The sequence below is a fragment of the Mus caroli genome, unplaced genomic scaffold, assembly GCF_978045245.1.
Source record: "Mus caroli unplaced genomic scaffold, Mus_caroli_1 scaffold_6, whole genome shotgun sequence".
NCBI classification, from domain to species: Eukaryota; Metazoa; Chordata; class Mammalia; order Rodentia; family Muridae; genus Mus; species Mus caroli.
Window position 1 is genome coordinate 51,365,691 of NW_028227261.1, and position 26,540 is coordinate 51,392,230.

The 26,540-nt window shown below is 42.7% G+C and overlaps 1 protein-coding gene across 4 annotated transcripts in view; it reads right to left on the reverse strand.

Moving 5' to 3' along the window:
* Dab1 (DAB adaptor protein 1) overlaps positions 1-26,540 on the reverse strand; it is an 887,226-nt gene that overhangs the window by 551,970 nt on the left and 308,716 nt on the right. The gene's annotated exons all lie outside the window — the stretch shown is intronic.

The window sequence follows — 26,540 nt, forward strand, 5'->3', positions numbered from 1 at the left end:
GTGCTGAAGTGCAAGGGCTGCCTCTTGCTCCTGTCTACACACCTACTGCCCCTTCTTGTCTGACACAGCACAGTCACTTCGATTTGAATGAATGAAAAACAAATACTGTGACACCTGTTTAAATATGTGATCCATATGTAGATGGTCAATATTCTCCCAGCGTCTTTTGGAAAGGAAACCTGACAGTATGTAGGATGCATCCATAAGGTGGTGAGGCCTTCTCATCTGACTCAAAGCCCTCAGTGTGGATCTGAGAGTAAAAGGGTAAAAAGGTGCCAATGTAAGGAGAGACAAGTTCAGTGCTGCAAACTGTGGGAACCCTTGTTCTATTTCAGAGCTGCTTTAATGAAAGGATGCAGTCAGCCTCATCTCCTGAAAGCCCTTTCCCTTGAAACACTAAGAGCTCGGATGGGGTGGGAGGGTCAGGAGGGCCACTGGGGCAGCTCTGTCAGGTACACCCACCTCCACCGCTATTTCCAAAGTTCAGTTCACTGCCTCACTCTGTGGGATAGCTAGGGCCAATTGAATAAGCCATGTCTGTGCTCAAAGCTGTTTACATGCATGTGATGTCGGTATGATGAATGGCAAGCACCCCTCCGCCCCCGAACTAGCATCCCTCTCCCCCCAAGAACAAATATAAAAAGGACTCTGAAATAATACTTGAGGGGAAACTGGAAAATCAGAAGTTTTCACAGCTAAATTTATGGTTATTGTGCAACCCAGATTGTGTGTATAAAAGGAGAAGACAAAGGGGATGGTGAGGAGGAGAAAGATTTAGGTTGAGGCCCACTGGAGGGTGGGGTGGTAGAGTGCCTTGGGCTCAGAGTACAGGTGGGTAAATACTAACTCCTCAGTCTCGGGTCATTCCATGCCTCTGATCATGTAAAGTGTGAATACTAATGCTTCATGTCCTAACTGATGGGAAGTTCAGAAATACCTGAACATTAGTGACTCCAAATTAGGAGTGGCAGGCTCAGCCTCCCACCGAGCCCTGGAGGCCAGCATAAAGGAGAGGAGCTGGCCAGGTGGGACCTGTAATGAATTGGCGCACATATGCCCATCTGAAGTGGCAGCTGTTGCCGAGCTGCATCCAGCTGGGAGTGACCATGTGGAAACCAAGGCCCTGAGTGCCAGAACTGCCCATTTTCCAAGAGAAACAATAATTGATTTCGTTTAAAATGAGAAATTTCTTGAGCTTTAATGCTGACCATAAATTAAAAAAAAAAAAAGAACAAAAATCATGGTACTGACTCAGTGAAATACAACATCTACAAAATAGAATCCGACCCAGGTCTACTGAGTTAATAGTTTGCACTAAATAAATGGGCATTCTTATTGCTATGTGCAGGGAAGTTTTAGATGAAAAACCACACAATGATAAAGAAATGCCTTCTGTTTGGAGTACTATTTAATAATACCAGCCTATGTGGAAACTCTTACCACCTTTTAGTAAAAAAGAAAAAAAAGTGGATTTCCCTACCTAATGAAAGCTACCTTTTTCCCAGGAAGGTGTTTGTGGAACAAGGCCTTTCACAGTCCTCTTCATGCTAGGATTATGACAGTGGGTTATGGGTCTCACCTGTTTTCTATGCCCTCACTTGGAGAAATTTGAAGTTGACAACATTAGGCCACTCCCAGACTCCCTTTCAAATCAGTTCTACAGCATCTTAAATCTCAAGGCTGCCAAGCACAGGTGACTGCTGTTCCTCATAGGAATTTTGTCACATGCTTTGTGTCCACACAGGGAACAGAAAGTCAGTTTCTTATACGCCACTTCCCTGCTTTTCTCAGTACCAGAACAACCCCCGGGCTAGCAGTCACAAGAATGAAGATGATGTTTTCTAGTCACCTGGCTGTCCTTTAGCATGTGACTGGCTCTGGTCAAGTGTCAGCAGAAGTATGTATGCTAAGAAACTGTCTTGATTTTTTTCTAAACATACAACCAGTAGGCTCCCTTCCCTTTTCCACCTTCTTTGTCTGCCTGATCCCTGGCACATGTATGGTGGCTGGAGCATCATCCTGCTGGAAGACCAGGGAGCTGTGTAGTGCTAGATGCCAGGTCTACTGCATGGAGAACTGGCGAGTTGGATCTGTGGATGTCACACTTCTTCCCAAGGAAGAAATGGACATCTATTGTACTAAACCCCTTTGATTGTGTATCTCTGTTGCTTCGAGCCAATGAATACACTGGAGAATATTTCTGCTTGGGGGCCATTATTTGCACTATTGGGATCAATTTCTCATGTTAATCAATAAAGGGGAGAAATTGAGTGGGTTTAACTCCTGGGTTTAAAATAATCTCCAAATGATCATTAGGGATGCTGTGTATATGATTAAGGAGCCTCGAGAGAAAGGCTCATTTCACAGCTGGAGTCATAGTGACTTTATGATCTTGACCAACTAAATGGCTCCAGAATCTGCCATGTTCCCACAGGAAATGAACAATGACACAGAATCATGGTGGTTGCATTTTGAAGGCACTCCAAGGCATTGAAACAATAGTATAAGCCCCCATAGAGGATCTGTAAGGGAACTCTTCATAGCCACTCACAGTGCCCTCCAAGTGTGTCTGAAAGGAGGGTGAAATAGCTTTCATTTCTTTATTTCCAGTGCTTGCTCTTGTTTTCTCCCATCCATCACCCCCTGACCGACATATACACATTCTCTGGAACCCTAATGTTATGTTCTTCCTGCTCCTGAATTGTGCCATGCTTTCTGCCACTTCTGGCTACACCATTAGCTGTTTCCTGAGGAAGGTTTCCTTCTCAGATGTCTAGACAACTGTATGTCCCAGTTCACATGTCCATCTCCTATGTTGTCTCTTCACAGAAGCCCTCCTTGGCTGCTGCTTCGCCTCATTTTCAGTGCCCATTCACACCAGCTAAACTTATTCACGTACTAGCTTCTTGAGGATTGATTGTCTTTCTTTTGCTTAGAATAAGGGCGGTGACCTCGTCAGTTTGGTTCATCTAATTTCTCCAATCCATGGTGTGGCATTGAATAAATACTCAATAGAGAGTTGAACGAATGGCCATTTAATGAGGCACAATTATCATTGGCAATCTGTGGGCTTCTACAGGAAATCCATAATGTTCCATAAGTGCTTAGAAGAGACCTACAATGACAGAGCAGGCATTATAGATAATCAATGAGTACCTATAAGTCAATGCTCTGAGATTTCGATTCCTGCCAGATTGTTTATAACAGGGCCACGGATCTGTGCTTGGTGGCATAGGCCTATAACCTCAGCTACTCTGGAGGCTGAAGCAGGAGGAGGTTCAAAAGTTCAAGGCCTGCCTAGACAATGGAGAAAGACACTGTCTCTAAGAAAAAGTGAAAAGGTGTCCTGAGTGTACAAATCTACAGTACAGTACAGTGTTTACTTGACATGGATGAGGTCCTGGGTTCAATCCATAGTATTGAGAATAAACCAACAAATAACACCATAAATAAATAAAAATGAATCTACCATGCGATCCCCTACAAGTGACTATGACACACATTAGCCCATATGCACTGATGTAGGTCTACTGATTGGAGGGGGGATGCTTTAATTGCTAGTTAGAAGAGAAAGGGGGAGTGATGTGGACAGTTCCCAATAGGTGGGTAAGAGGGATGGGCAGGAAAGGTACCTGGATCCAGTCACACCAGGGTCTTGGCAGCATTAGAATGACAGCCTTTCTCTGAGGAAGCAGGTGATGAGTGACTCATTGTAGTATCAAGCACACAACAGTAAGGAAAGGAATCTTAACTTTGTTTTTCTGAATCAGATATTTCACCTGTATAGGGAACTGTCTGCATTATACCTAAGGGCGCAAACTAAGCAGCCTGGGGGCTGTGATTTTCTCATTCTCTGTCACTCAGAGACATTCCTGGTCCTCTGCCCAGAGTCCTTTTAATGGGCTAGAGTACCCATCTCCCAGCTGTTGTGAGTGCTGAGCACTAATGGTTCACATATGGAGCCTTTCCTTAAAACTAGCCTCTTGCAGAAGAGAGCCACTATCCGGGATCTGGGAGGGTTTTTCATTTTTTATGTCAGCAACACTGTCCCCACTGTCCATAGGCTCAATGAGGTCAGATGCCTTTCCTCATCGCATGCTCCAGTGACGGAGAATGACTCTTTTCCAGCACCATCTCCTAGCTAAGCTTCCTTCCACACAGCCTGCTCTCCTCTCATACCTTAGTTGAGAGCCCTCCCTACTAAGAACTTTATGAATTGTCTCACACTTATCTTCTAAGGGTTCCAAACTGAGACTGGCCCTTTGGCATGCGTCAGAAAATCGATCGCCATCCTCTTACACTATAAGCACAGATGCCGTTTTAAAAATGTTACCACTTGCAAGTCTTTGCTCCTGGCATTGGGGAGGAAACTGGCTTGCCGAGCCCGGGCTGATGTCTCTTGGGCCTAGTTCTTTGCTGGTATGATATTTTCAGGCTGCTTTAACCTGTGTTGTTTCTTAAGACAGAGAAGCAGACGCAGGGTTACTCAAAGGAAGAAATGTCAAAATCTCACTTTACAAGAGTCCTGAGGTCTTGTTTGCACCATACGTATAAAAGATATACATATGTTTTATTCAACCAAAGGTAGAGACACATACATCCCGTTCCACAGCATAGAACTGGATACAAACTGCAAGCTTTATTAACATCTGGCAGCTTCTATATTAGTATAACTTCTCACTTTAACTAGAACAAACTTCCCACTGTTTTGACTCATTAGTATGGTGGCGATAGTGGAGATGCTGAGCAGACCCTTGAAGGATTCTTCCAGTGACACAAACACTTCAGAAAAAGATCTTTCCCCTGGAAAATAAAGACACGACCCACCCCTAACCCCTTTAGAAAGCAGCAATGGAAAGATGAAGACACTGTAGGAGAGAGTGACTTTCTGGGATGTCTGCCCTGGGAGATAGTTGGAGAAGTGGATCTGAGGCCCCTGTTAGGTTCTGGTCCTTTGGTTGCCTCTTGAGAAGAAGGGGTACCAAAGTGATAGAGCCATCCGGTGATCTCAAAGAATCCCAGGTAATGCACAATAATGATAGGTCCATGGAATATGGTCAAGTCACTGAGTCTTAAGAAATGACAGCAGGGGACTCTCAGAGTTTTTGAAGACTTTTTATATTATCTAGAATTAATATTTGGTAGACTTGTTGTGATAGCTAGCTGTAATGTCATCTCAACATGGGCTAGGGTCATTTGAGAAGAGAGAAAATTGTGTGAGAAAATGTTCCCTCCCAACTGACTGGGCAATTCTGTAGTTTATATTCTTGATTAGTGATTGATGTGGGAGGGCCTAGACCCTTGAGGTTGGTTCCATTTCTGCACAAGTGGTCTTGGACTGTATAAGAAAGCAGGCTGGAAAAGCCTTGATGAAGAAGACCATGAATGAGCAGTGCTGCTCTGTGGCTTCTGCTTCAGTTACTGCCTCCAGGTTCCTGCCTTGCTTGAGTTCCTGCTCTGAATTGCTGGAATGATGGACTACAATCTCTAAGATGAATTAAACCGTTTCAAGGCCACGTTGCTTCATCACAACAATAAAAACTCTAACTAAGATAGTTATCAATAGTTATTGTAGGAATAATAGCATGACTATATTGACTTGAAAAATCAGTATTCACAGTTTTACCCCGATCTGCAGAGACTATGTTCCAAGATCATAAGTGGGTGCCTGAAGCCAAGGATAATACAGAACCCAGTGCAGACTGTTTCCTATTCTAATCTTATCTACCTATGAAAAACAATTTAGTTTATAATTTAGGAATAGATTAACAAGGTTGGAGGTATAATTCAGTGGTGGAGTGATTGGTTAGCTTGGGTAAAGGCATGGATTCTATCTGGTGAGATAGACAGACAGACAAGCAGATAGATGGGCAGATAGAATAAACTAAAGCAAAGGAAGCAATCAATTGCAATAAAGGTTATGTGAATAGGATTTCCTGTCTCTCTCCATCCCATTGTCCTGCAACTGCCCTCCTCTTTCTGTAATGATGTGAGATGATGCAACAACTTCAGGATTGGATGGAGTGACATGAGTGATGTGAACATTCTATTTTAGCCTTAGGCTACTATGAAAAGGTATCTTGAATGCAAGAACTGTTACACCATGACAGACAGTGTGATGACGGAAACAGCTACTACATGATTAATGGAAGCATAGCATATACAGAATAGATATATTGAACCATCATGTCCTGGGAAAACAGAGTGGAATGGTACCGGTTTCATTATCCTAGTCAGAATGGCACACAATTTTAAACTTGGGAATTGTTTATTTCTGGCATATTCTGCTTAATATTTTTATATCATGGTTACGATGGGCAAATGATATGGTGGACAAGAAGACCACTGGGCATGTGAGGTACAGATAGGAGATGCTACATAATGCTTGTTGCTACCAGTACCCAATTTGTCATTTACAACAGAACAAAATGAGTTGAAGTGATTTCCTTTTACTGCATAACTCCCTAGTTACACCACCATCACCACATATACTGTGCTAATGCCACTTACAACAGGAATGTGATGAAGAACACCAGAGCCTCTTTCTTCATGGAGCATCCTACAGAACAAGTTGAAAAACTTGCCAGGGGGAGTCCTATGTGGTGAAGATGGAGAGGGTGATTCATTTTGTTTGTTTTTTGTTGGCTGAGTGCCTTAAGGGCTTACGTGAGCCAGCTTACGTGCTGTACTAGGCCTATTATTTACCTCTTCAGCCTAATCGCAGCTTTTTGAATCATTCCTTTATTTGTTTGTTTGTTGTTGTTTTCAAGACAGGGTTTCTCTGGGTAGCCCTGGGTGTCCTTCCTGGAGCTTGCTCTGTAGACCAGGTTGTCTTTAAAGTCAGAGATCCACCTGCCTCTGCTTCCCAAGTGCTGGGATTAAAGGTGAGCACCATCATTGTCTGTCTGAATCACTCATGAGGAAAAGAACAAAGAACAGAAACAGAGAAACTAGGGCAGAGTTTCCCATGATTCCCTTCATGGCCTGGAAGGATAATCCTGCTGAACATACAGCAAGCTTCAAAAAGAAAAAGGTCTATGAGAACCAGGGTAAAACATGTCTGCCGAAGAGTGTGTGAACACAGCCTAAACCAGAGCCAGAGAGTGGGACATTTGGAGACCATCAGAGGACAGGATATCTGGTGACAGGGACAGTGACTAAAGGGGTGGGTGGGGTTTCAGAAACCTTACCTCTACTTCCTCTTTGACTTTGTTACTATCTATTGTGCTCAGCCAGAATGGTGGTAATCCCCTTAAGTGCAGGTTTCAGGGCTAACAAAATGTGACCCTAGGGGTTCTCCCTCTGATGAAAGATGAAAGACCCAGTCCCACCAGCTTTGATGAGTGGCATCTTACAGGAGAAGAGGAAGATGAGGTCTCCATGCTAGGTCCTTTTCTTCTACCCAGAGCCCAGAGATGGCAGTGTAGATGGCCTGTTGTGGGTTGTTTATTGCTGTGACAGACTATGACCAAAAAAAACCTGGGAAGGACAAGGTTTACTGCATCTGACTTCCCAAGTCTATCACTGTGGGAAGGCAGGGCAGAGACCTGAAGGCCGAAACTGAAGCAGAAGCCATATAGGAACTCTGCTCACCAGTTTGCTTCTCTTGGATAGCTCAGTTTGCTTTCTTATTCTTCCCAGGGCAATCAGCTCAGGAATGGCAATGCCCACAGTGGACTGGGCCTTCCCACATCAATCATAAATCAAGAAAGTACCCCCATAGGCTTTATCTACAGGCAATCTGATGGAGGGATTTCCTCAGTAGACGTTCCCTCTTCCTAGATAAGCGTAGTTTTGTGTGGAGTTGATAAAAAGCAAGTGAGACATGTTCCAATCTAGTGTCTTCTAAAGCCCTTGCCAGGTGGGTGGGTAGAGAATCTGACTCATCCCATATTAATAGGTTAGACAAGACACATGGCTCCCAACCATGCAGACTTGACTTCAAGACTCAATGAATTAGCAGCTACATTTGAAATTAATATTGAAAAAATAGTAATGTCTGTAATGATTAGGTAAACATCACTTTTTACACACACACACATACAAATGGGGTATACCTCAAGAGTACAGTGATTAGCAATCTCAGGGAGTGAGAGCAAGGGCAAGGGATGGGGATCAAAGCACACTTTCAGTTAAGCAACATAAATGAATAGATGAGGTTTAGTATAGTCCTTCAACGCCTCCTTGTCCCTACAAAAGCCAGTCTCTGCACATAGGAAGGTTTTAGATATCTTAGGAAGTTCTCCCTTTCCTTGCCTCCATCATGCATGCAACAATATGACCCCGTCTTTATGGGTTTCTTGTGGGACAGCACATAGGACTGGGCATGAGGGAAACACAAGATAGGTGGCTGTCCTTTGGGGAACAACAGTGGAAGGAAGCAGGGAGGACAGTGCAGAACCAGAGGGGAGGAGGAAGTCACAGCTTCTGCTCCTCTAGAAATCCAGCAGCTGAGCAGATGCACCTACTGTGTGCATTATCATGGGCAGGCACACCTACTGACTCATCCCATATTAATAGGTTAGACAAGACACATGGCTCCCAACCATGCAGACTTGACTTCAAGACTCAATGAATTGCCAGCTACTTTTGAAATTAATATTGAAAAAATAGTAATGTCAGTAATGATTAGGTGAACATCACATTTTTACACCACACACACACACACACACACACACACACACACACACAAATGGGGTATACCTCAAGAGTACAGTGATAATGTGTACATTATCAGCAGTGACAGAAGCCAACACTCTTGTTCTCAAAGCCTCTTGCTTTAAGACAATTTGCACACTGTCCTATTTTTTTTCAAACACACCTTTTATCTGGGTCTGCTTTAAAGACCTGAATGTGTATATGTGTGTGTAGGGGGTGGTGTAGGCTATAGATTAAGAATATGCTTATGTGTATGAAGGAGAGAGAACATTTATGACCTTCAGCTTGTTTGTAGCAGATCTGTGTGTCAGTGAGTACTTCTGTGCTTAAGCATGTGTATGTCAGTATGTAACACAGATTTATTGGGGGTGGGGCACATCTCTGTATGCTAATCCTAAAGAGGAAAAGACTTGCCTTGAAAAACTAGGTCTTCAGAATCAGGCGTTTGCATTTCTGCTCAGGGGTAGTGGAAGTTATCCCTGAGAAGGTTTTGAACAAGGAGTCTCAGATGGGGAACAGGCAAGACTCTTCTAGTTCTTTCATGGAAGGATAATAGTATTTGGTAGCATCACCCCATGCCGGCTGGACTGCACTCATCATTCACAACATCTACTCAATGGAGAGGGCCTGTGTCCTTGGTAGTGAGTGGGTTCTCAGTGCAGATAGTTTGTGGCTCACCTAATACAATCACACCCAGTTTCCAACATTAAAATGCATCCTCCTTTGCATGACTTCACCCTCAAATCCATCACCGGACACATAGTTGGCTCTAATGCATATCTTTAGGGAGACCTTCACTTACTGGCCAGAAGTTTGACCATTGTCTGTGTTATGAACAGATTTCCCTTAACTACTTATATGTGGAGACATAGACACTGAACAAGACCCAGCTGAAGTCTACCAGCAATCTTGGCCGGAGGCAAAAATCTTAAATGCCTTTAGCAGTCCTGCAGCTGATCCAAGTATGGGAAGCAATAGAGGACAGATGATAGGAGAGGCAAGGAGGCAGGTATCAACACTCAGGAAGCAAAGGGGTGAAAAGTGACTATGCAAGTTGATCGGCCATTTCAGAAACAGCACTCCTGCAGTTTCAATGACACATTTGGGAGTATTACATTTTCCTGTTACCCAGAAGTGTACAGCTGGCAAAGAAGAAGAGGGAGCTCATGCCCCTGGCTCTCCTTTGGGATGAAACAGACAAGGGTGTGCAAGGCATCCTCCCCCTTCCGACCCCCCCCCCCCCCGTAAAGTCCTGCAGACTTCAGCAATGCTCAATCACATGGGAAACCTTAGAGGGTAGACATGGGCAGGAGAGTGGGACTGTGGTACACTTTGTATCCAGACTATACTACTAGCTGTATGTCTGTGGGTGAGATCTAACCCTGGATGTGGGCCTCTTCCATGGGGAGGGTCGGAAATAATAACTTAAAACTAAAGTATTTTTGAGTAGTATTCACCACAAACTGTTTAACTCCATCAATACAACACCATATCACAGATACTATCATCGTCTTTATTTTTATGGCCAAGGGAACCGGGAGCCAGAGAAGGTAAGTAACATGACCAAGATCACAGAGTCGTGTGGTCCCTTGAGGACTTGTGCAGGAAGCATCGGAAACCCAGGCTGATGCAGGTAAGTATTCTGCTGCTCAGTCACCATCCTCATACACTTTCAAAAGGGCCAGAGGACATCTGCTCTGTGAAGCATGAATAGAACACCTACCTAGTACTTGGCAGTGATTTCTCACTCCATATCTTAGTTATCCTCCTCCCGTCCTCTCTAACAACGTTATAAAGTTGTTAGAGACCTATTGGGGGGTACTTATGAAAAGTTTCCACAGGATACTTTCCAGTCACATGTTTCTTTCCTGCAGCATCCCACAGTGCCAAGAGCCCACAGAACTGAACCAGTGACTCTTCTCATTGTAGGGAATCACACCACAGACTCTGGCCAGAGGCCACGGGGCTCCCTCCAACTCTTCTGAACACCACCCACAGGCTGTGCTTTCAAGATTGTAAACTTAACCTTGTTGTTTATGTATCTGAAAAAGGCAGTTGTTTTTTTTTTTTTTTTTTTTTAATGATGAGGGAAGGTGATTTATGTAAGGGCCATTTGTCTTCATAATTAATTTATTAAATGATCATTGCTGCTTCTCCCCCTTCATATTTGTCATTCCTGGAGTGGTAATTGGTGTTTGAGGCCCATGCTGGTATGTCATCCAATGAGCCTGCTGCTCTGATCAAGCGAAGTAGCTTGGCAGCAGGGAGCCAGCGAAGCAGAGAGGAAGCTCTAGAAAACATGGCCCATGGCAGGGAGCTCCCCAGGAAGGCAGGCATCACCCAAGGCTTCCAGGGTAGCCAGAATAAAGATAGCCCCCTCTTCTCCGGCACCATGGATGGATGGAAGGTCTCTATTGAGTCTGTTAATCTCCTTAGATGAGCGTGGGTTAAATCTATATACTGGGGATAGTGGGCTAGCACTTTTATAGTGTGTTAATTATTATCACCTCCAATGGCAATTAATAACAATTAGGGGTCTTGTAATAACATGAGCACTGCATGTAGCTGCGTTAAAAGCTGCAGGAAAGTGGGATGGATGGGTTTGGATATCAGATCTAGGAGAATCAACGATACTGTCTTAAAATAAGAATATAAATATGATGTTGCCGGGCTCTACAGGCTGAATTGCACATGGTCTAGGCACTACCCCATCTTTCAGAGCTAGAGAAAGGAAGTGAGGCAGGGGAATATACTTGACCTGCAAATAGACTTGGAGGTGTATCAAAGCAGATCAAACTTGAATGTCCTTAAGCTGAGTCTACATTTTCCAATTCTAGCCAGCCCCAGAATATTGGCTTATTATTGTCTATTGTCAGAATCCAAAATGATCTATGCCCTGGAGTATATGAGATAAGGAGAGGTCTTAGATGGTGTTTCCTCCCAAGATCTCTGAGGTGAAGTGCACAAGATATGTACTAAGCACAATGCTCTCCATCACTCAGTGGATTGCAGGTCTTTAAGCAAACAAAGAAACAAGGGCAACACTCTTCTAGGGAAGCAGACTCTGCCTTTCATGTACTGTATGGCAGGCAAATGCTTAGAGAGGCTCTTTGGGGACTCAAGGCAAGCTGTTCAGTCTCTTGGAAGCTTCCCCTCCACAACAGCAATCAGGAAGAACAATTGTGACCATACAAATATTTGTTAGGCATTAATGGAAGGTTTCATGAAATTGGTGCATAGTAGGCACTCAATGAACTATGGCTTCTATGCCCTTTTATCTTTTCAATATCGAAGGCTAGAGTCCATAGAACCAGCAGCCTCATGCATGGGCTTTGAATGTTAGCACAAGGAGGAAACTTAGCCATGTGACCTCCTGGTAATGGAGACTTTCTGAATAGACTTGCCCATAAAGAAGAAACAGGATTGATCAAAAGAAGTGAAGCATTTCTGCATCTCTGAGTCCAGGAATATGCAATGTTCTCAAGAAGAGTCTTAGCATCCTAGACATTCAGATGATTATATCTAGCTTGAAATGACACCATGCCTTTGCACTAAAAGACATTCTTTTCAAAGATTGTAAGTGTGTGTGTTGTGTGTCCATGTGTGCAGGTACTCACAGAGACCTTTTTGAGTTACTCCATGTAAGTGCTGGAAACAAAACTCCAGTCCTCTGTAAGAACAGCAAGTGCTTTTAAGTGATAAGCCATTTCTCCTGTCCAAAGATGTTCTTCTCCCTCTGCAAAGGTGTTCTTAACAGTATACCCTGCATTGCTGAATAAACCCAAAGTTAGAAAAAATTGACATCATGGAAAATAGAATTCCATTATTGAGGGTGATTTCTAAAAAGATGAAAAAAAATATACTTTAAAAAGAACCCTTTTAAATTCGAGCTAAGCTAGTCAAGAACTGCCATTCTACAGATCCCTACAGTATTCCTACATACACTACTAGGTTCTATACTCTAGAAAAACAATAGTTTCTGCTCTCTCTAAATGGCCCTTTCTGAGGTTAAATGTGTATTATATTATTTCAGTACTTGAAAGAATATATGTTGGAAAATTACAGAGATATTGACAATCAAAATATAATGTGCTACAAATGCATCCGAGTGATTATTAGATGAGAAATGGATGCCAGGCTAAAGCCCCTGCACTGTGGTAATGCTAGGTGATGAGGGAGGTGATGAGGGAGGAGCGGTTTTCCTGGAGAAGGCAGCTTTGAAACACTCTAGACCATGAAGTCTTGGCAATCCTGGCTCTAGGAATTCTGTGCTCCTGAGAATCTTTGCTCCTGATGTTCCCTAGGCCCCGCCCCTCTCCTTCATCTCTATTGTTCTCCTTTATTCTATTCTCTCTTTTCCTTTTTCCTCTTTCCCCTTCTTTTTGTATTCATGGCTCCGCTCTTTCCCTCTGTGTCTAATTTTCTATCTCAATTGGATGTCTCCATATTTTCCTTTCTGCCTCTTTCCCTTGCCCCTTTCCATGCCCTTTCTGCACCGGTTCATTCACTGGGTTTACATTAGATAGGAATATTTTTGTTTTTTTGTTTTTTGTTTTTTTGGTTTCTTTGTTTGTTCTTAAAGAAAAGAGTCATGGGGCCCCTGTGGAGCCAAGGTCTCATGGTAATGTGACAGTGCAGATTGGTCAGCATCCAGGGGAGAAAGGATCAGCTCTGCCTTGAAAAGCAGAGAGAGGTACAAATTCTGCATCTTCAAGGTATATGTGAAGGGTGAAGACAAGGCATCCAGGCAGAGGAATCTACAGGGTAAGCATAAAGTATTATCTAGTGTAGAGTGGTTGGGGTGATGAAGAGAACAAGCCAGGGCTGCTGGACTGGAGGAGACAGAGAATTCAGAGGTAAGCGGGGAGGGTGCCAGAGGAGAACTTACAGCTCCCATGGTTTTAGTCAGTTCAGCCCAGAGTGAAAACCTCTTTCTGAATCTCATCAACAGCTTAAAAAATATAACCAAACCAAAAGGCTGCTTCAGGGGGGTCATTTCCCTAAGAAGGGGAACTTCCAGAAACACTGTCTTTCAGCATGATAATCCTCTGAAAAAAGTGACATTAAACACCAAATGTAGTATGCTAAATATTTAGAAGGAAGTATAGGAGTTGAAAATAGACTATTTAACTTTATGTGAAGCTCAGTATCCTAGTTCCTGCCCCCTTGCCTTAAAGCAGTGAGAGCTCTATGCTGGGTGTGTTCTGGGCAAGCGCTTCCTGGGGCAGTGTTCAGAAGGTTGTATGTGTGGAGTAGCAAGGAACCAGCAAAGGTTTCTAAGGAAGAAGTGACTGGAGCCCCCTTTCCTGCGCCCTTAAATATAAGAGCTGAGAGATATTTGCCTTTGCTAGCTGTGTTTTATGGATTATAAGCTCTGGTTAGCTGAAATTTCTGGACCTATTATTAGTGAATGGGCATCCTCACCACAGAAGAGGGTAGTGGTGGTTAAAATATGTAGGCCTGAAGATAACTGTAGATATGAAGGCGCTCTGAACTCCAGAGATGTAACTACAAGCTTATTAGTACCAGGGCACGGCAGGTAGGGAAACTACCCCATACAGAGTCATGCAGGGGGAGCAGTCAGGGTGAAAAGTACCCTTCGCATTAATGTTTCTTAGTGGATGCTTACCAACAACAGTGGTGCATGAGTATCGTTTTGAGGCAGAGAACCCTAAGATCCAGGCGTGGCCAGCTTAGGTGTCCACTAAATGTAGGCTTCCTATTTACAGGTGCCCATCTTTTGTTGTCTCCTTGCTGGGTTGAGGGTCAGGCAGCTCTCTGATCTTCTATAAAGGCACTGAACCTATTCATGTGTCCTTCACTCTTGTGATGTAACAGCTTTCAAATGACTTTGCCTTAGGAGATTAAAATTTCAACATATCAATTTTCTTTTTCTTTTTTTCTTTATATTTTATGTCCAGCATATAACTTTTGAGAGAACATAAACACTCCCATATCCTGTGAGATAATCTTCGTTTGAACTCGGCTGGCCTAGGTGCCTAGGTTAAACACTCCTCTGTAGGTCCTTAAAGGTTACATGCATTCGTTGATCTTTTTTTTTTCATTGCTGTGATCGAATACCTGACAAGAAGCAACTTAAAGAAGATGGCTTCTTTTGGTTTACAGCTAAAAGGTGATATCACCTTCCATGGCTAAGGTGGCACTGAAGCAGGAACAGAAGGCTTCAGATCACATGACGTATGCAATTGAGAAGAAGAAAGCTAAGAGAAAATGAGGCTGAGCTATAAAACCTCAGGGCCTGTGCCCAGTGACCCACTTTCTCCCACAGTGGGCAACATTCTGGCCCATAGGGAGGCAACATGCCACATTTTTTCCAAACAGCACTTCCAAATGGGGGCTAAGTATTCTGACACAGGAGCCCATGAAGGATAGTTCACATTCAAAGGTATTTCCAGATGAGGTTGATGTGTTGGCTCAGTAAAGTAGATGACTAGACCCAGTGCTCATGGAAATTACCCAAAGCTGTTAAGGGCCTCAGTAGAACAAGAAGTAGTGGTCAGAGGAATTCACCACTGACTGCTTGCTCCCTTGAGCTTGTCTTCCTCCTGGCCTTGGCATCCTTGTTCTTGGTTTTCAAGCTTTGACTGGGCCAAAGGTTCTTCTGCAGCCAAGCTTCTTGGATCTTTTGATATGAAACTGAATGACCCACATTCACCTGTTTGCTCCAGGGCAAGGCTTTTATGACTCGCATATATTTATAATCTCCTCTGTTCCAAAGCCAATGGTGACATGAAAGTATGACTGATAGAGATAATTTGGGACTAGGTCCCAAATCTGCCTAATGTACACTGCACGTGACCTTGAGCAAGAAGCCATCTCTCTGAATTTGAGATTCCTCAATTGTACAAGGAGATAAAATAGCTCTGGCTTTGCCTACCACTTCAGGCATGTTTTAAGTCCAATGTCAATACACTGACAGGTGCGTTTGTACAGTATGTTGTGCGACACACATGTGCCAACTATTCATTTTAGAGGTCAGATGGAAGCCACAATCAGGAGACACAAGAGAGTGGACAGTTCAGATGCAGCCATACACGTGGCAGCCACTGGGAGCATCCCAGTGAGGTCCTACCCACTTTCCTGTTTATTTGTGACTGCAGCCATCATTCCCTGTTGATCTTTTCATTGTCCCATTTGTCACCTGTTCACGAGTAGCCACTTGATATCAAAGCAGTACACTCAGAGAATACCAGAGCAAGTGAGATGTGAGACAAACTCTCTCTCTAGGAATCTTATTTTCTGCTGAGAGAGAAACAGGTAAATTAGGATGCATTAAAAAAACAAAACAAAACAAAACAAAACATAACATTTGGGAATATGTGACCTTTGTAATAACCACTTGGATGTGTGCTTACTCATGCCTATGCATCTATGTGTGTGCATGTGCGGAGAGGCGCTCATGCTGCCTCCTTCCCTTCCCTCCCCTACCCCTCTCTCTCCCCGTCCTATCCCCTTTCTCCTCTCTCCCCCTCCCCTTTCCCTCCTTCGTGCACAAGTGTGCATGTTTGTGTGTGTGTGTGCGTGTATATGCTGCTGAGCACTGTAGGGTCTGTGTTACTCACTAGGAACATCTCCTGTTATGACTCACATTTCAAACCTTCATTTCTAACTTGTCTTCCACATGTTAGAGTTTTATTTTCTATTTCACTTGCCATTTTTATCAAAGCAGTTTCCAAAGTTTGATTCTTCTCATTTCCAGCTTTTACTATCTATGTTCAATATTTTCCAAGAATCTTTGTGCTTTGGAGAGTTCTACTTTTCTCTCAAAGCAATAATTAAATCTCCCACTAACACTGCGCATAGCCTGGACTCGGCGCATTCCCAGCACTGAACGCATATTAACTTAATTAGCAGTCTAGTTGATCTCCCCTTACTTGGCTCCTTGGCAGTTTTCTGTGTTCGCTGAGTTCTTACAGTTCTTTCAAATTTCAAATCTTTGATTAAAGGCATAAATGTATAAAAATGCATAAAATTATATAAGTAATTAAATCTCAGATGCACTTACAATCCTTAGAAACAGTTCCCTACTCTCTAGTACATGGCACGAAAGTGACACATTTGCTGTCAACTATTGTAGAAATTCTGAGCTTATTTAAAGAAAGATTATAGAGAATATGCCAGAAACACATATATTTCTTATAAATGGCCAGGAGGTATTTGTGCCCTGCCAGTATCAATATTTATAAACTGATGTGCATTCCATGTGACCCCTGGCTGAGGCACTCGGATGAAAACTCGACTCCTTACATTAATGAGAGGAACAGAACAAGTCTGCACGCATGCGCTAATGCTCCATGGAAGTGGGGAGGACAGAGACATGAGTGACAGGTGTCAAGGGAGGACTGTGCAGGGGCTCAGGCAGACTAAGGAAGAAAGGGAGGAAAGGTTTGAGACACATTACATGTGTTTGCTATTTCTTCCATGAAGAAAGACGATAGGCCCTGTGGTTTGGGCACAGAAGTGTATTTTCTGAAAGTTGGTAGGTAGTCCATCTCAGGACCAAAATGTCAAAAGGCCTGGTTTCTTCTGAAGTCTTTCTCTTTGGCATGAAGATGACCGCTGCCATCTTGTGTTCTTTATGTCCTTCCTCATGTGTGCCACTCCAGGGTTTCCTGAAGTGTCTAGATGTTCACCAGTCAAACTGGATCAGAGTGCACCCACATCATTCCCATTACTTAATTACTACTTTCAAGACCCAATCTCCAAATGCAGTCCGGTTTCTAGGTACTGGAGTTAAGGCATCAGTATTCACTTAGAGGAAACACAGTTCAGGGCAACACAAACATCTTTAAAATCCATCTCCAGTTCTATCTCCTCTAGAAGGTCTCCCAAATTTTTATAAGCACAATTAACTGTTAAACTCCCATAAAAGATTGTTTTCTCCTCTCTCTCACACAATAATAGTGTAATCTTCCTCCTCCCCCAAGTCTCTATATGTCACTTTCTCTGTCCCTCAGACAAGAAACTCATCAACTGGAAGTCTGCCTTCAAATTCTCAGCTCAATGGGAAGGTAGACTGAACACAGCAAATGGGTGAGTGGTGAAGCAAGGATGAGCTAGGCCAGAATTCCTTTGAAGAAACAAACTGAACAGCCATGTAAAGCCCAGCAAAGAGAATGCTGGCAGGCAACCAAGATAAAAACAAAACCCCAAAAGATTGACCAAATGCAAGCGCAGACTTAGAGACTGCCTACATTCAGGTGAGGCAGATGAGCCAACTGGCCACCGCAGCAATACTGGAACATGTTATCGTTGCCGGAGTCTGAGTGTCGGAATTACAAAGCCCTGGTTCAAAGCCCAATGTTGTCAGACATTGGTTGGATGACTCAGGACAAAGCACTTATGTGCTCTGAATTGCTACTGGCTATCTGCAAAGGAGGATTTTAGGGACTTTTCATTGGCCCTATATGTGGAAGCAACATGGGAATTCACATCTAGAGCCCACAGATGTATAGCATATAGCAAGTGGTTGATTTATGGTAGAAATTTACACAATCAGCCATAAATCTTTCAGAATGGTCCTTACTTTTTCAGGCTTTAGCTCTTCAAATACTTCAAGGTCATTGATCCATATGCAAAGGCCTGGATGGATTTGGGCACATGGATATTGCCCCACGGGGAAGTCTTCTAGATTCAATGCAGCTGAGAGAAACTGTCACAGCATTATAAAGCTTGGATTTGTTTTTTTCTCTCTTGAAAAAAAATTACATTAGTGCTCCTTCGAGTTCAAATGAAATACATTCCCATGATAATACTCCAAGCTTAATGTTCATAACATTTCAGAATAAAAAAATCAGTTCTGTATTTACTTTGTGCTTATTAAACAGAAAGAAGATGAAGGAAGCAAACAGAGGAAAGACAACCAAGATTATTTCCAATTTTCTAAGCTATCCCTTCCACCTGGATGCTAAGATAATGGCATAGCAGAGACTGGGGCTGCAAAGGTTCGCCAATGAGAGCAGAAAAAGTCACTTAGTTTTGTCATCGGAATGTTTCATTAATAAGACAACAAACAGCCAACGGAGCCAATGACAGGGAAACTGATTCTGGGTTTCAATTGTCTTGAGCTGTTTTAGCTCTGCAGCTTTGCAGTGCCTGAGGACACCTTGAGAGATCATTGGCAACCTGTGTCAATGTTAAAAGCCCTTGTCTCAATTCTTTTTGTGGATGTCGGAAGAGGAAATTTTATAAGCCACCTCAAGAGCTCATTCAGGTATTTGACAACCCTCACCTCAGGAAGACTGTCTCTTCGTGCTAACCTAAGTGATGATTTCTCCTGAGAAAAGAAAAATGAGGTCATTTATTTAACCTCCGAGTAGATATCTTGGGGTTTAAGCCTATAAAAGGAAGAAGGTAACATATAAGTAAGTCAGAGACAGTAAGACCCCTCTGTCTTCAGAATCCAAAGACTTGGGATTAAACCTCAGGGTTGGCCCCTGGAAGATTTCTGCTCTTAAGCCAATTGTTTTACTTCTCTTAGTACCATTTCCCATGGAAAAATGGAGCCCTGGACTCAAACCATGCTGGGCTATCCACTGAGTAGGAACGAGAGGTAATCACCAGGCTGTAGTGTTATAGTGTACTCCCCTGTTCTTAACTACAGCCATATTCATAGATTTGCTCTTATAATGTAAAAAGAAACTGAAATTTGAGCTAAAATTTGTAAGCAACATCAGTAATTTAATGTTTTAAATAATGAGGAAAGACAAATTGATACAAAGTCTACACATCTAGGCAAGTCCATCTCTATGAAGACTCACACAGCTTCTGTTGAATGAATTCTCATCACTCAAGTTCAAAGACTCTCTAGGAAAGTAGGCTGTGACTGACGGTAAAGAAGTGAACACAGAAGTTCCTGCTTCAGAGTCATAGGTAGTCATGGTATAAACGCAATAACATCTACACACATGCTTAGAGTAGCTATGATAGAATCATACAAACATAGTGAACGTGACACGGAGCAAAGGAATGAGCCGGGACTCAGAGAAAGGAGAGTTAGAAGCCCAAAGCATCAAGGCCAAAAGAGTCTGCATCCATTGCTTCCTCCTCATCTCCACTTAGCCGGGGCTCAGGGCCATGGTAGACTAAGCAGGATCAATACCAGGAGAGATCTGATTTGTCAGGAAGGAACACTAGAGTGGTGCTCAGCATGGTTTCATCGTGGGCTTTTAAGGGAGCAGTCTGAAACAACTAGCATGCAGTTGTGAGATGGAAGGGATTTTGGGAGGCCAGGGACCTTCTATAGCTAAACTTCTGAAGTTGTGTAAGGTTTAAGGATAATGGAGTCTCGAAAAGGCCTCACACGACATGCACAAGGTTATTATAATCGATGTTTAAAGGAGTGTTACATAGCTGTCTGTTGAATTGGGTGCAAATTATTTAACTTTTCTGTGACTCAACTTCCTCATCTGTATGACATTATCAAAACACAGCATGATAAACCAATACAGGGGTTGAGAGAAAAGGCAATTTATACATGTACTAGTTTTGGGATAATCCCTAGGACATGGAAAGAGCTCAGAAAACTACATATCTCTAAAACAGTGTTATTGGTAGTATCAAAGTTTTGACCATAAGACCTTCTTAACACAAACCCAGAGGAAGAGAATAATAAAGTGGGAATTTATAAAATGTAGCATTGTTCTTTGATTTCAAATATAAAATTGTATTTATACAGTATGACCTATCAGCTGAAAGTTATAATTTATGAAATTTAATAAAAATGTAAAACTATCCTAATAATAATTGTTAGATACAAAATGTTACTTAAAAGCCAGAAAAGAAAATCTCTTTTGGCATGAAAATCTTTTTTTCTTTTGGTGTATCTAGTTCAAGGGGACTTTTTGTTAACACAGAGGCAGGACCAACCACAGCCAATGAGAGATTTTCATGTGACCTTTGACCTTGAAGGAAAATTGTTAGTGACTGAACATCTTGGAGAGAGTTGGAAATGCAGTGGCTGGGATCGAGAGGCAGAGACAGGTGGATGCCATGACTGAGTTTACCAGTTTGCCCAAGGAATCCATCATGGGAAGAGAGGCAGAGAAAGCTGTCAGAGGGCAGACTGCTATGGGGGTCAGGAAGATAATGAAAGCACAGGAAGACAGCATGTCCCAGGTCCCAGCAAGAGGAAGCCAAGAGATAATGCCTGCAATCAGTGAGTCCAGAAACAGCAATACAAGTGTGTTGTTTAGAAATGTGAGGCTATAGAGAAAAAATAAGGGGGCGGGGGTGGAGATAAAAGAACGATATTCTCGTTCTTTTATCTCCACTATACATGTTCAAGAGGCTGGGGATTTCTAATCTTTAATAGGAGTTGCAGTACTATTTGTTTCAAATGTAGTAAATAGATTTTTAATAACAATTTTAAAGCAAATAGATTGTACTCAATTAAACAGCAGTTCTTATTATGCTATATTAGATAAGACTAAAGATATGATCAAAATGGGAAAGGTTAGTAATGAGATTTTTCTTAAAGCAGATGGCAATTACCCATAAATGTGTCTTATCTGTATGTTCTACAGTTAAACATATTGTTGCCTGTGCTCAGCTCAAAGCTGTGCAAGAAGTTATGTCAAGAGCGGGTTCTGTCTACTTTAATTGTGGCTACAGACAAAGAGTAGGGTTGAGAGCTTCAAATGGTGTCTAGCACCTGCAGGGCTGTGAGGAGAGGGGGATGGGGAGAAATAGCTGCCCCTTCTCCTGATCCAGCATCATCTCAAGCTTCATCATGCATGAAAACCCTCTGGGTCTTGTCAAAACAGAGGGCGAGATTCTACCCCTAGGTTCAGATTGAGTGGGCCAAGGGTAGAGTGTGATATGTTGGAGGTGTCAAAAGTCTACAGGCAATGTTGGTGATGCTGATCTTGGCTTAGGTTCACACTTTGAAAATCACCAGCCTAATATGTGACAGAGATGCAGACAGTGAGGCCAGGCTGCAGAGAGTGAGACATGCTGAAGGAACCTGGGAAGGTAGTTTGAATGCGCGCTGTGCTGAGAGGAGGGGCAGTGGGGGGGGATCTATGTGCCCTATATATTTTATCCACTGGCATTGTAAAGCCTTTTAATAATCTCCCTTAGCCCAACAACCTCTACTTTAAAGAAATGTCTGGCTATCACAATTCTAATAATATGTGCCCAGAATAGGGTCTGCTGATGAAAAGCCTGAAAAATAGATTCAATTACCCATCTCTACTTCTGAACCTAAGCAGTGCCATTAGAGGTAGGGGAAAGGCTACAGAAAACACACATACATCTTTCTAGGTACCTTGAAAGCAAAAGAACAGTTACAGAGAAGCTGGCTTAACCTGGAAGGGACTGTACAATCTTTTGAAGATAATTACACCATGTAACGTTTGTCAATATTTTTAATGGACACATCAATTTGCCATGTCAGCCCAGACTTCATGTTTCACAATTGTCTACTGAGATCAGAATACAAAATATTAAGTTAAGGTTGCAGGGATGCAGTATCTTGAACTATGGGGTAAACTTAGGCAGTTTGTATCAGTAGAAGGTTTTAGGTTCAAGACCTGCCTCTTTAAGGGAGTAGACTGCTAGAGACACAGACTTCTAGGTCAGCTGAGTATGACCTGAAGCAATGACCTCTCAGAGTCTCCAGGATCTTATCTTTGAAATTAGGACAAGAATGTCATATGACTTCACAGTGCCATAGCACCTGGCACCTGGCAGTGTGCTGGGGAAAAAAATACAGACTATAATCATAGATTAGAAACTAGCTCTTTTAAGTCAGATTAGAGTTTAAATCTAGGCTGCTACTTTATTACAATTCCCTTGGCCAGCCTACTGCACCCTTCGAAGTCACATTGTGCTAAAATGGGGATAATAATATATAATCTTTTTAGATTACTCCAAGGATTAAATAGAAACAAGTTTGCATATCCATTACTGGCATTAAGTATTCAGCAAATGAACTTAGAAATATATAAAATACATCCCTTAAAAGTCTTACTGTCCTCATCTATATAATTACAATATACATCTTGAATAGGTTTTGAGGCAAAAGTATGGTAATTAATATGAATGAAATTTCTGTTAACTGTTTCAATAACAATTTATTGTTCATTTGTGCATCAAAAAAATACATGAGAAGCAGAAACCGGCCTGAGTAGGGCCACAGGCCTCTTCCGGCCGGATCAGCGCCGGGGTAGCGGGAGCGCAGGGTTGCCTGACACCCACCAGCTACCCACGACCCCTGCCGCAGGATTTTGGGACTGCTGGTGAGTGGATCACAGCTTCTGCTCCAGTCCAATCACGCGGGACCTGAGACTGCTCTGGTTGGGGAGAGAGAAATCCGGCCTACATAGGGCCACAACCCTCTTCCGGTCAGAAAAGCACCGGGGCAGCTGGGGCGCAGGGTCAGCTGACACTCGCCAGCTACCCACAACACCCGCCACAGGATCTTAAGACTTCTGGTGAGTGGAGCACAGCTTCTGCTCCAATCCAATTGCGTGGGACCTGAAACTGCATTAGTTAGGGAAGCAGAAACCGGCCTGAGTAGGGCCACAGGCCTCATCCGGCCGGATCAGCACCGGGGTAGCGGGAGCACAGGGTTGCCTGACACCCGCCAGCTACCCACGACCCCCGCCGCAGGATTTTGGGACTGCTGGTGAGTGGAACACAGCTTCTGCTCCAGTCCAATCACGCGGGACCTGAGACTGCTCTGGTTGGGGAGAGAGAAATCCGGCCTACATAGGGCCACAACCCTCTTCCGGTCAGAAAAGCACCGGGGCAGCTGGGGCGCAGGGTCAGCTGACACTCGCCAGCTACCCACAACACCCGCCACAGGATCTTAAGACTTCTGGTGAGTGGAACACAGCTTCTGCTCCAATCCAATTGCACGCGGGACCAGAGACTGCATTAGTTAGGGAAGCAGATAACCGGCCTGAGTAGGACCACAGGCCTCTTCCGGCTGGACCAGCACCAGGGTACCGTCAGCTACCCACGACCCCCGCCACAGGATTTAGAGACTGCTGGTGAGTGGAACACAGCTTCTGCTCCAATCTTTAAACAGTGACAACGATAACAACTAACCCCAGAGATTACCAGATGGCGAAAGGTAAACGTAATAATCTTACTAACAGAAACCAAGACCACTCACCATCATCAGAACCCAGCACCCCCACTTCGCCCAGTCCAGGGCACCCCAACACACCGGAAAAGCTAGACACGGATTTAAAAGCATATCTCCTGATGATGATAGAGGACTTCAAGAAGGACTTTAATAACACACTTAAAGAAATACAGGAGAACACTGCTAAACAGGCAGAAGACAATAAAGAGGAAGCACAAAAATCCCTTAAAGAATTGCAGGAGAACACTGCTAAAGAGTTACAAATCCTTAAAGAAAAACAGGATAACATAATCAAACAGGTAGAAGTCCTTACAGAAAAACAGGAAAACACATCCAAACAGATGATGGAAATGAACAAAACCATACTAGACCTAAAAAGGGAAGTAGACAAAATAAAGAAAACCCAAAATGAGGCAACACTGGAGATAGAAACCCTAGGAAAGAAATCTGGAACCATAGATACGAGCATCAGCAACAGAATACAAGAGATGGAAGAGAGAATCTCAGGTGCAGAAGATTCCATAGAGAACATCGGCACAACAATCAAGGAAAATGTAAAATGCAAAAAGATCCTAATTCAAAACATCCAAGAAATACAGGACACAATGAGAAGACCAAACCTACGGATAATAGGAGTGGATGAGAATGAAGATTTTCAACTCAAAGGACCAGCAAACATCTTCAACAAAATTATAGAAGAAAACTTCCCAAATCTAAAGAAAGAGATGCCCATGAACATACAAGAAGCCTACAGAACTCCAAATAGACTGGACCAGAAAAGAAATACCTCCCGACACATTATAATCAGAACAACAAATGCTCTAAATAAAGATAGAATACTAAAAGCAGTAAGAGAAAAATGCCAAGTAACATATAAAGGCAAGCCTATCAGAATTACACCAGATTTTTCACCAGAGACTATGAAAGCCAGAAGATCCTGGACGGATGTTATACAGACACTAAAAGAACACAAATTCCAGCCCAGGCTACTATACCCAGCCAAACTCTCAATTAACATAGATGGAGAAACCAAAGTATTCCACGACAAAACCAAATTCACACATTATCTCTCCACGAATCCAGCCCTTCAAAGGATAATAACAGAAAAAAACCAATACAAGGACAGGAACCACGCCCTAGAAACAACAAGAAGGTAATCCCTCAACAAACCTAAAAGAAGACAGCCACAAGAACAAAATGCCAACTTTAACAACAAAAATAACAGGAAACAACAATTACTTTTCCTTAATATCTCTTAATATCAATGGACTCAACTCCCCGATAAAAAGACATAGACTAACAAACTGGCTACACAAACAAGACCCAACATTTTGCTGCTTACAGGAAACTCATCTCAGAGAAAAGGATAGACACTACCTCAAAATGAAAGGCTGGAAAACAATTTTCCAAGCAAATGGCATGAAGAAACAAGCTGGAGTAGCCATTCTAATATCTGATAAGATTGACTTCCAACCCAAAGTCATTAAAAAAGACAGGGAGGGACACTTCATACTCATCAAAGGTAAAATCCTCCAAGAGGAACTATCAATCCTGAATATCTATGCTCCAAATACAAAGGCAGCCACATTCATTAAAGAAACTTTAGTAAATCTCAAAGCACACATTGCACCTCATACAATAATAGTGGGAGACTTCAACACACCACTTTCACCAATGGACAGATCATGGAAACAGAAACTAAACAGGGACACAGTGAAACTAAGAGAAATTATGAATCAAATGGATCTGGCAGATATCTACAGAACATTCTATCCTAAAAAAAAAGGATATACCTTCTTCTCAGCACCTCATGGCACCTTCTCCAAAATTGACCACATAATTGGTCACAAAACAGGCCTCAGCAGATACAAAAATATTGAAATTGCCCCATGCATCCTATCAGATCACCATGGACTAAGGCTGATCTTCAATAACAAAATAAATAATAGAAAGCCAACCTTCACGTGGAAACTGAACAACACTCTTCTCAATGATACCTTGGTCAAGGAAGGAATAAAGAAAGAAATTAAGGACTTTTTAGAGTTCAATGAAAATGAAGCCACAACATACCCAAAATTATGGGGACGCAATGAAAGCATTTCTAAGAGGAAAACTCATAGCTCTGAGTGCCTCCAAAAGGAAACTAGAGAGAGCACACATTAGCAGCTTGACAACACACCTAAAAGCACTAGAACAAAAGGAAGCAAATTCACCCAAGAGGAGTAGACGGCAGGAAATAATCAAACTCAGGGGTGAAATCAACCAAGTGGAAACAAGAAAAACTATTCAAAGAATCAACCAATCAAGGAGCTGGTTCTTTGAGAAAATCAACAAGATAGATAAACCCTTAGCCAGACTCACTAGAGGGCACAGGGAAAGCATCCTAATTAACAAAATCAGAAATGAAAAAGGAGACATAACAACAGATCCTGAAGACATCCAAAACACCATCAGATCCTTCTACCAAAGGCTATACTCAACAAAACTGGAGAACCTGGATGAAATGGAGAAGTTCCTAGACAGATACCAGGTACCAAAGTTGAATCAAGATCAGGTTAATGATCTAAACAGCCCTATATCCCCCAAAGAAATAGAAGCAGTCATTAATAGTCTCCCAACTAAAAAAAGCCCAGGACCAGATGGGTTTAGTGCAGAGTTCTATCAGACCTTCAAAGAAGATCTAATCCCAGTTCTTCACAAACTATTCCACAAAATAGAAACAGAAGGTACTCTACCCAACTCATTCTATGAAGCCACAATTACTCTG